Here is an 11,183-nt window from a genome sequence, read left to right as displayed (position 1 = left end):
GTTCTGGGCACAGGGAGGGCTGCCTGTGTGGACCATCCTCCCTGCCCACGGGGCAGGCTGGGGATGCTGGCTGGCTGAGGCCCAGGGCAGGGCGGGCTGCTGGGGGTTTGGAGGAGGCGTGCCCAGTGCCCCCACCTCCTTGGGTGGGATGCCTCTGAGGTCTGCTTCTCACCATCTACAGGATGGATGGATGGTGGGTTGAGGTTCTAATCAACACCCACAGGCTCCAGGGAGGGGAGTTTAGGGTTTCTGAAGGAAGAGGTTCCACAAACACATCTTGGGAATTCAGACTTATTTCTGAGCTTAGAGGCCACAGCACAGGAGGAAGGGCATTAAAAAAAGGAACACTGATGTGCTGTGAGCCCCAGGAACTTGCTCTGGGACTTCAGCTTTCCTCAGTCACTTCCTTAGCGCCGTGGGTCCTGGCGATCAGACGACATCCTGAGGAAGGGAGGCTGCCAGCCCGCAGAAGGGCACCGGGGCGCGAGCGGGAGGAGAGGGGGGCTGCCCTGGTCCTGGTCCCCCAGGGATCGCCCCTCCTCAACCCCCAGAGGCCCTGCCTTTACCTCTGGAGGCCACTCTACCCTCTGCCTCTGCTCCGCTCGGCTCTATCTCCACCATGTATAATTGGTCATTTGCCTATAAATGTTGTTTATAGTGTTCTTGCAAAAAATAAATTTCTTTTTATTTTTATGGGGTCAAACAGTAAATTCTATGAGTCTTCCCCTTTATGGTGTTTTCCTTTGATGTTGTGCATGGAAGGGGCTCCTGCCCTGAGTCAGAAAAGCATTTATCACCATTTCCTTCCAGGTCTTGAATGGTTTCCACCCCCTACCCCACATACCACTTGAATATTTAATTGGCAAATGAGCTGAGGGCAGAGTCCAGCCTGGAGTTGGACCACCCTGCAGCCCCATACAGTCCCATCTGATTTGAAACGCCCCTCATCCCAAGGCCCCAGTCCTTATGGGTAGAAGCTTCTGCTTCTGGCCTTTCTTCTTATTCCTATGTTCTTGCCCTTGTATCCAACTCTTTTAAGTAGTATTGCTTTATAGAATATTTCTTTTTTCTTTTAAAAACACAGAAGGAACAGAGAATAAGCCCTATGACCAGCATCCTATAAACTAAAATGAACAAATATTAACATTCTATAAGTGTCCTTCAGATATCACTCTTTTATAAACCAGAGGGACCATTCCCGATAAAACTGAGGTCTCCAATGTTTCTTTTCTTGTGATCAACCATCTGTTTCTCTATAGATATTGATTACCGTGTAATTTGAGCGTATTAAATGTCATTTTTTACTGAGGTATAATTAACTTGCAATACTATATTAGTTTTAGGTCACAAAAAATGATTTAGTGTTTTTATACATCACAAAATGATCACCATGATAAGTCTAGTTATTGGCTGTCACCATATGAACTTATTACAATATTATTGACTATATTCATGCTGTACATTACATCCCTGTGACTTATTTATCTTATAATTGGAAGTCTGAACCTCTTAATCTCTCTCACCAACTTCACTCACACCCTACTCCCCTCCCTCCTAGCAACCACTTGTATGTTCTCTGTATTGTGAGTTTCTTTTTGCTTTCTTATGTTTGCTCATTTGTTTTATTTTTCAGATTCCACATATAAGTGAAATCATATACCATTTGTATTTCTCTGACTTATTTCACTTAGCATAATTCCTTCTAGGTCCATCTGTGTTGCCCCAAATGGCAAGATTTCATTCTTTTTTATGGCTGAGTACCATATATATATATATATATATATATATATATATATGTCACAACTTATCTATTCATCTATGAATGAGCATTTGGGGTGCTTCCACATCTTGGCTATGGTGCGTGGGCTCCAGGTGTGTGGGCTCTGTAGTTGCAGCACACGGGCTCTCTAGTTGCGGTGCACAGGCTTAGTTGCCCCGCAGCATGTGGGATCCTAGTTCCCCAACCAGGGATCGAACCCACGTCCCCCGCATTGGAAGGAGGATTCTTAACCACTGGACCACCAGGGAAGTCCCCTTGGCTATGGTAAATAGTGCTGCTATGAACACAGGGGTGCATATATCTTTTTGAATCAGTGTTTTTGTTTTCTTCAGCAAAAAACCCAGAAGTGGGATTTCTGGATTGTATGGTAGTCTTGTTTTTAATTTTTTGAGGAGACTCCATACTGTTTTCATTAGTTGCTGCACCAATTTACATTCCCACCAACAGTGCACGAGGGTTCCCTTTTCTCCACACCCTCGTCAACAGTTTTTATTTGTTGTCAGCCATTCTGATAGGTGTGAGATTATATCTCATTGTGGTTTTGATTTACATTTCCCTGAAGATTAGTGATGTTGAACATCTTTTCATGTTTCTATTGGCCATATACAGGTCTTCTTTGGAAAAATGTCCATTCATGTCCTCTGCCCATGTTTTAATTGGGTTGTTTGTTCTTTTGATGTTGAGTTTGTGAGTTTTTTGTATATTTTGGTTATTAACCCTTTGTCAGATATATTTTTTCTCCCACTCAATAGGCTGCCTTTTAATTTTGTTGATAGTTTCCTTCACTGTGCAAAAGCTTTTTAGTTTGATTAGGTTCCATTTGTTTATTTTTCCCTTGCCTGAGGAGATGTATCCAAAAAATATTTCTGAGACTGATATCAAAGAGAATACTGTTTATATTTACTTCTAGGAGTTTTATGGTTTCAGGTCTTACATTTAAGTCTTTAATCCATTTTGAGTTTATTTTTGTATATGGTGTGAGAAAGTAATCCAGTTTGATTCTTCCACCTGTAGCGGTCCAGCTTTCCCAATACCATTTATTGAAGAGGCTGTCTTTTCTCCATTGTATATTCTTGTTTTCTTTGCCATAGATTAGTTGACCATATAAGTGTGAGTTTATTTCTGGGCTCTTTATTCTGTTTCATTGAGCTATGTGTCTGTTTTTGTGTCAGTACCATACTGTTTTGATTACTGTAACTTTGTAGTATGGTTTGAAATCTGGGCGTTAATATCTCCAGCTTTGTTCGTCTTTCCCAATATCTTTTTGGCTACCTGGGGTCTTTGTGATTCCACGTAAATTTTAGAATTATTTGTTTTAATTCTGAGAATAAAGCCATTGGTATTTTGATAGGAATTGCATTGATTCTGTAGATTGCTTTGGGTAGTTTGGTCATTTTAATAATATTAATTCTTCCGGTCTACAAGGATGATATCTACTGCGGGGCTGGCTGCTTGGCCTGGGGGGGTCCTGGGATGTTTCCAGCTGGCTGGTAGGTGAGTAAGCTCCTGGTGCTAATAGGTTAGAGGGAGGAGTCTAAAGCAGCACTTGTCAGCAGCAGTGTCATCACAGTAGAGTGAGCTCCATAAACGGCTCTTGTCAGCATCTATGTCCCCAGGGAAAGTCCCAGTTTTCTCCTGACTCTCCAGGAGGTCCTCCAAGATCAGTAACTGGGCTGACCCAGACTCCTTTCAAATTACTCCCTCTGCACTGGGACTCAGAGGGTGTGAGATTTTGTTAGAACCCTTTGTGGTCATAGTCTATGTTTCCTACAGTCCTATGGCTCTTCCAAATGCAAGACCTACTGGCCTTCAAAGTCAGATGTTCTAGGGGCTCATACTCTCTGTGCAGGACCACTGAGGTGGGGCTCAGATCTCTCACTCCTTGGGGAAAAACTCTGCAGTTATAATGACCCTCCTGTTTGTGACTTATCTACCTGAGGTTGTAGGTCTTGTCTATACTAACTCTCCACTCCTCCTAACCATCTCATTGTGGTTCCTTCTTCATATCTTTAGTCATGGAAAAACGCTTTCTGCTAGTGTTCAGGTCATTCTCATAGATAGTTGCTCTGTAAATAGTTGTAATTTCCCTGTACCTGTGGGAGGAGGTGAGCTCAGGGTCTTCCTACTCTGCCATCTTTGCCATGCCTCCTCTTTTTGGTAAACTTTTAATTTCGGTCCACTCTTGTCTACATAATCAACCATCATCCTTACACATGTGGCTCCTTGGGAGCAGTATTGTATATTTATCTAGGGGAGCAATTTCTATTTCATAAGATACAGATACCCTCACCTTTGCTATTGGTGACTTGGTCTGCAAAGTGATTATTCCAATTGATGGTCTGTGAAATGCACATATTTGTCAGTATTCTCCACCCCCGCACCAGCCAATTTGTAGGAGATTTGTCTATATTATCAGGCTTTCCAAAGAACCAGCTTTTAGTTTTGTTGATTGTTTCTACTTTAACCTTTCTTCCTGTTTATAAATTTGAGTTCAGTATCTTCTTTATTTCCTTTCTTCTACCTTCCTGAGTTCACTTTAGTCTTTCAGATTCTAAAGTAGAATACTTACTTCTTTTCAATAATTCTTACTTCTCCAGCATTTGAAGCATTTTCCTCTAATCATCCTTCTGTGCCTTGTTTTTCTTGTAAAACTGGGATAATGCCCAGCTCGTTTGTTCACTTTTTTTCCATTTATCCATTTGACCTTTTACTATCTTTATTATTTCCTTCCTTCTTTCTAAACTGGAGCTCGCCCCATTCTTTCTCAACCCCTACGGTGAAACACTTATTGATGTATTTCCCACCTTTCTTCTTTGCTACAGCATTTGAGGCAATGCATATTTTTTTGTGATCACCATTCAGGGCCTCATACTCACCTCCACTGCTAGCAGGTCTCCTGTTTCCAGTCTCCCCTCTCCCCCAACCCTTTCTGACTCTCCAAATCCAGACACCCCAACTGTCTAGGGATTCTTTCACCACTTTTCCACATTTCCTTCTCAATCCTTCGTAAAGTCTGTAGTTATTGTAATTACCTGTTTGTTTACTTGCAGTGTGATCCTCCTACTGGGTGAAGGTTCGAGGGCACAGACCCTGGCTGTGTGGCTCATGTCTGTGTTGCTGGCACTTGGAGCACTTCTTGATTCTCTGTGGACCCTTGAAAATGTTGGGCAGTGATTGAATGGCAGGGCAGGGACCTTGCATCCATATGCTAGACCACTGTCTTGCAAATGATGATAATAATAATTTCTCACTTAAAAAAACTTTTAAAATGTTTAAATTTTCTTTTTATTGTGGTAAAACATACATAACATAAAATTTACCATTTTAATCGGTTTTAAGTGTAGAGTTCAGCGGCATTAACTACATTCACATGGTTGTACAACCATCATCACTATCTAGTTCCAGAGCTTTCTCATCTTCCCAAACGGAAGCTCTGTTTCCACTAAACCAGAGCTCCTCATCCCCGTCTCCCAGCCCCTGGCCCCACCATCTACTTTCTGTCCCTATGAATTTGACTCCTCTAGGGACCTCGAGTCAGTGGAATTGTGCAGTATTTGCCCCTCTGTGACTGACTTCTATCACTTAATGTAAAGCAGATGTGTTATTAAGATTCATCCATTGTCAGAATTTCATTCTTTCTATGGTCAAATAAGATTCTGTTGTGTGGATGTGTCACATTTTGTGTGTCCATTCCTCCATCCATGGACACTTGGGTTGCTTTCTCCTCTTGGCAATTGTGGGTACTTTGCACAGTACCTTACTGTGACAGCACATCCTGAGTTTCAGGAAGGGCCGTCTGAATTATACTTGCCTCTTTCTCACAGCTGAGGAGCTAGATTCCCGGGGATTAAAAGTGAATGGAGGGAGCGTGGCAATGCATACAGCTGGACCCCCACCAGGATGTTTGCTCAGTCTGCTCAGGGACTTGGTCTGGCTTATTCATCCTGGTGTCCCTGGTTCTAAAACAGTCCGTCATGCTCCACAAAGATTTGTGGACAGACTGAATGACTGACCCACGAGTCCCCTTGCCACACACATCCTTGGTCCGGAACTTTCTACTGAACCATCCTCACCCTGTGTGGCTTTGTTGCAGGGGTTCCCTGGCTACAGAGCCCACACAGAGTGCTGCAGTGAAGACGATTGAGCCTCACGAATCCTCTCCGGGGTTCCCAGGGTCCAAGCTAAGGTTACCTGCAGAAGGCGTCTGTCTGCCCTTCTGTGCCCGCCTCAGGATCCCCACCCTGGCCTCCCCAGGGTCTGTGTCTTCACTGTCCAGCATGGCGGTCACGAACCTCATGTGTCTGCTGAGCACGTGGAGTGTGACTGGTCTGCGTTGATATGTGCTGTGAGTGTAAACACACTCTGGAGTTCAAACACTTATTTTGAAAAAAGAGAATGTAAAATAAATGGCTCAATCATTTTTTCATACTGCTTCCTTACTGAAATGATATTGCTTTGGATCAATTGGGTTTAATGAACTGTGTTATTGAAATTAATCTCACCTGTTTCTTTTTTTTTTTTTTAATTTTTGCGGTACGTGGGCCTCTCACTCTTGTGGCCTCTCCCCTTGCGGAGCACAGGCTCCGGACGCGCAGGCTCAGCAGCCATGGCTCACGGGCCCAGCCGCTCCGCGGCACGTGAGATCTTCCCGGACCGGGGCACGAACCCGCATCCCCTGCATCGGCAGGCGGACTCCCAACCAATGCGCCACCAGGGAAACCCCTCACCTGTTTCTTTTGACTTTTTAAGATTTTATGAAATGCAAAATTGCACACATGGCTCGCGCTCGGGCTTCTTACGCCGGCACTGGGCAGCGCTGTTCCAGGGGCCACTGCTGGGTCTGCAGCTTCGCTTGGCTGTGAGGTCTGGCAGCTCCTTCACCTCCCTTGCCTCCGTTTCCCCCTCTGCCCAGCATTAAGCATGTGAAGCTGAGCACATCCTGAGGACTCGCTTGCCACGAGTTTTTGGCTTTATTCCTATATCAGTTGTGTGTTTTAATTCCCTGGTTTTACTTTCTTCATCACAGGTAGGTGCACAGGTGATACCCCTACCTGTATCTTGTCTCCTCCCCCGAGTGTCAGCTCTGTGGACGCAGGGACTTGACTGCTTTGCTCACAGTGTGTCCTCAGTGCCTGTCTCAGGGACGTGCACCCAGTAGGGGCACAGGCGACGTGTGTTGAATGAATGAATGGGGCCAGGCGTCCTCCCTCGCCCCTTCTATCCTTACTCACCTTCCCACCCACGCTGTTGGAAGGGAGCCACCAGTGTGAGCGTAAGTGTGCATCTGCTGTAGGCACACACAGGGATGGATGGGGGAGGGGAGAATGAATGATGCTCCTTCGGTTCATGCCTCGGGGCTGATGGTCCCAGGGATGGAGTGGAGCTGGGGGACACACTGAAGCCCTGGTCCTCCAGCCGACCTACCCTCAAGGGCCAGTCCCCAGGAAGGAGTGGACGTGAGGGAGTTTGGATGCGGCTAGGTAGAGGTGTCCGAATCCAGGAGGGCCTGCTCAGTTTCCATTCTCCCCACCAGCCTCAGCTGCTCTGTGTCTCCATTGAAGTAGGCTCTTAGGGAGGTAGGTGTTTATGGGATGAATACGTGAATGGGTGGATCAATCAAAGGGGTGGTTAAAGTAGAAACAGCAACACAAATCCATGTAGATAAGCCCATTCTGAAAAAGCAGGTGATAACAAAACAGTGTTTTGTTATCTGAAGATGCTTTTTAATTAATCTGCATGAGTATCTCTTTCTCACTGATTGATTGACTGCATTCCCTTATCACTCCCCAAAGGGTAACTATTTTCGCAGTTGCATTTGGCTGTTTCATTCCACAGGCTTCCCTCAGGGCCCACTTGGTACAGGACTGGGGCTGGGCGTGTGGCCAGAGGCTCTCGGTCCAGTCCTGGTCTCTGGTGAGGAAAGGCGGAGGGGGCTGGGGACCAGGAGAGGCATGCAGGGCCTGCTGTGGGGAGGGCAGAGTCAGCTCTGGGGTGACCCAGCCCCTGGGAGGCCCCTCTGCTGACAATCACTGGGGGAATCCTGGCCCTTCTCTTGCTGGGGAAGCTGGTCTGCACTGTTCCCTTTCCCGGCCCCTGCCCTTGGGTTATTTAGCTGGTTTGCACCTCATCTTGGCTTAAGGACCCTTCCTCAGAATGGCCACAGCTTGGCGCCCTAGCGGGGTCTCCAGGCCTGAGTCCCCAGAAGGCTGGGGTACCAGAGCCAACACGGCCAGAGTCCCGCTAGGTCAGTTCACTGGGGAGACCCCAGCCTTCATAGCTGATCATCTTGGCCCGCCTTTAGCAAGAGTCTTGTGGGGTCTTCAGCAAGAATTCTCCTACCCTTGATGTCTTAGCAAGTCTCTCTTGGTAATTTTCCACCCACTGACCCTCTCACTCTGCTCTTTGGCTTTAGATCCCCGGCTGTCCTTGCTGTAATTGGAGTCGAGTTCAATCTCTTGGCCCCATGGCAGTAGTCTCAAATAAAGTGTGTCTTGCTAGTTTAGCAAGTGTCCGGTGAATAATTTTTCTATTATAATGTAAAGGGGGGAGGGGGACAATGGAGGGGAGTGGGGAAGGGGTCAGAGGAAGTCTTTTAGGGCAGAACTGTTGGTACTTTAAAGACCACAGCGGGCCCAGCCCTGAGTTAAATGTTCAGAAGTGTCGGGAAGGAGCAAAGCCTAGGTGGCTTCCTCTGAGGACCTGAAGAACCACCTGCCTTGCTGGGGCAAAGCCCTGGCGGGAGCTCCAGGCCTCTCTGCAAACTGCCTCTGGTCTGTGCCCCACCCGGTCCTCAGTTCTACTGGACGTAAAATGGCCCAAGGATGGAAGCTGCTGGCATTTACTGAGTTGCTGGCTGAGGTCCCTCCACACTCATGTCCACTGAAGCTATAACCAGCCGCTGAGCCCTGGAGTGATAGTAAAATAGATGCTGAGCTGGGTGTCCCCTTGGCGTGACCTCCCCTGATGTAGTGAACTGTGCGGCTGGGGGCCGTCATCGTTTACAGGCGGGAGGGGGGCCCAGAGCAGCGGAGGACCAGCTCAAGGTCACACAGTCACTTAGTGGGGGCGGGCCAGCCTGCAGCCCCCTCCATCCCCCCAGCTGGCTTCCTTATTGGCTGCCGGGCAGACGCGGACCAAGGCCCCAGCTCCTCTATCGCCATCAGGCTGGCGGCTGACCCTGGAATCCAGCCACTTCTCTCTGTCACTTCATCAGAATCCTTTATTCCTTCTGAGTCGTGACCCATAAAAACCCCATTTGTGGAGCACAAAGCTTCCTGCCTGCTTGGAATTGGCGAGCCCATAATCACTCCCTTTGGATTCCCCTGAGCTTTGGGTAGAGAAAGGGAGGCCCAAATTGGCTGGAGGTGCAGGAGCTCACGGCACGAGGCCCTCAACAGCCTGGGCTCTGAGGTGCTCGGAACCCCTGCAAGAGGCAGGGCTTATTTTCTTGCTCTAAATAAATAAAAGACAGTCCTTAGAAGGAGGGCAGTGTGGGCAGAGGAGCTGGCCCTGCAGGAGGATGCTTTGGAGCTGAGCCTTCAGGGGACAGCCTGGTGACTGGGCAGGGACCTGCCTGTCCAGCTTGATGCTGGGGGTAGAGGGCTCCAGGGGAAGGGCAGGGATGAGAAACACTGAGGGATCAGCAGAGGCTGGCTGGGACTCCATCTGGAAAATAGGTGCCAACCTCATGCCTGGGAGTGGGTGCCCTGCAGGCGCTGAGGACCTGTAGAGCCTTGTGAAAACCTAGTCTATGCTCTTAACCCCTCAGACACCAGCCACGTATTCTCAGGAGCCTTGGAACCCTTGCTCGACAGCTTCTGCAGCCACAGCCTCCACCCTGAGAGCCAAGGATGCATCTCACCGTCTGCATGGCCAGAGGGGCAAGGCCTGTGAGTGAGGGAGTAGGGGTGCGAGATCATGGGATAGGTGTAATTGATTTTCTATTAACATTAAAAGAAAAGCAATCCACTATTAACCCCTTCCCAACAGCGAAGCCCCAAGATAGCCTGGGGGTGGGTGGTGCTATTAGGGGAAAAGTAACTTTGGTGATTCATCCTAGATGCCCAGGTTACCCTTAGCAACTGGAAGCTTTCACAAACTGCCTTCTTGGGTATAACCTGTCCAAAGAGAAAACCATACGATGTCTGACCTGCAAAGTACCTGAGAACCTCCTTCATTTTACAGATGGTAAATGTTGAGTACAGAGGCAGGTGTTGACTCAGGGAAAGTCCCACGGACAGAGAGTTGGGTGCAGGATCTGGGCTCCCTTCTCCAGACCAGGCATCACTGCCCTCCCCCACACAGCTTCCCGAAAGGAGCTGTGGAGACAGAGCGCAGGATTTGAAGTCACACAGTCCTGGCTCTGAATCCCACTCACTGGCTGTGTGATCCTGGGTCAATTATGTAACTTCTCTGAGCCTTAGATTCCTTATTGACAGCAGGGAGATAACGATGACTTCCCTGCAAGATTGCTAAGAAGGTTAAAGATATAAATTTGAGCAAGAAGTATTCAGCACATCCCATCTTGTCATCCTACTGAATGCAAATTTGAAACCTGGGCAGAGCTTATGTGAGGCTCAGAGAGGGACGTGGCAGGAGGTGGATAGAGGAAGTAGACCAGCACCAAACAGATGGTGAGTTTCCCGTTTTACTTTCCCCTGATATTTTCCTGTCTGGTGTTAAAGGCAGCGTGAAACATGGACGTATATACCAGGTATGGACAGAAAGATCCTCAAGAAAAGCCTTTGCTCTTTGGCCTGAGGAATGGAAAAGGAGCCTCTGGAGGCTTAGAGACAGTGAAGGAATCAGTCATTTTGTTTTTTGCCTTTATCCTTTCTTCTTGCCACAATCCCAAGAGAATGCAGCAGAAGTGGGTAGGCTGGGCAGGCACCTTAAAGGCATAGGGAGGGGGAGTTTTCCCTCTACTAGAGGGGATCCTAAGAGCAATAAGTGAGCTCCTACTGCTTTGTCCTCTCTATCCTTCTAGTGTTTGGTTCAGACACAAATGCAGTTGTGGAAAGTAAATGGCAGGGCAGAAAAATGGCAGCCCCAGGTTTCTGGCTTGAGGACTACAAAAGGGGGCCCCAGAGAACTAGAAACTGTGGGGCAGCCATGAAGAGAAAGGAAGTCAAGACAGCTATCCTGTACAGTGGTGCATGAGCTCCAGCTTCCCTCCAAGCTGTGTATACGTGGATCTAACTTCAAAGAGAACATCATGGACTTTGAGACTTAAACTACAGGATACACTGTTGCCCAAGTCCCAGACTGGCCACCTGGTGGCACACACACTAGTCAGGTCTGAATAGCACCACAAAGGCTTTGAAAACTGAACTGACATTGAAACCACAATCCACAGAAAGAGTCTCAGAACTTTGTTCTGAACATAATCAGGTGGATTATCAGC

The sequence above is a fragment of the Lipotes vexillifer genome, unplaced genomic scaffold, assembly GCF_000442215.2.
Source record: "Lipotes vexillifer unplaced genomic scaffold, Lipotes_vexillifer_v1.1 scaffold382, whole genome shotgun sequence".
In the NCBI taxonomy this organism is placed as follows: domain Eukaryota; kingdom Metazoa; phylum Chordata; class Mammalia; order Artiodactyla; family Lipotidae; genus Lipotes; species Lipotes vexillifer.
The sequence above is the reverse complement of the archived record's forward strand: the minus strand, read 5'-3'. Positions refer to the sequence as shown.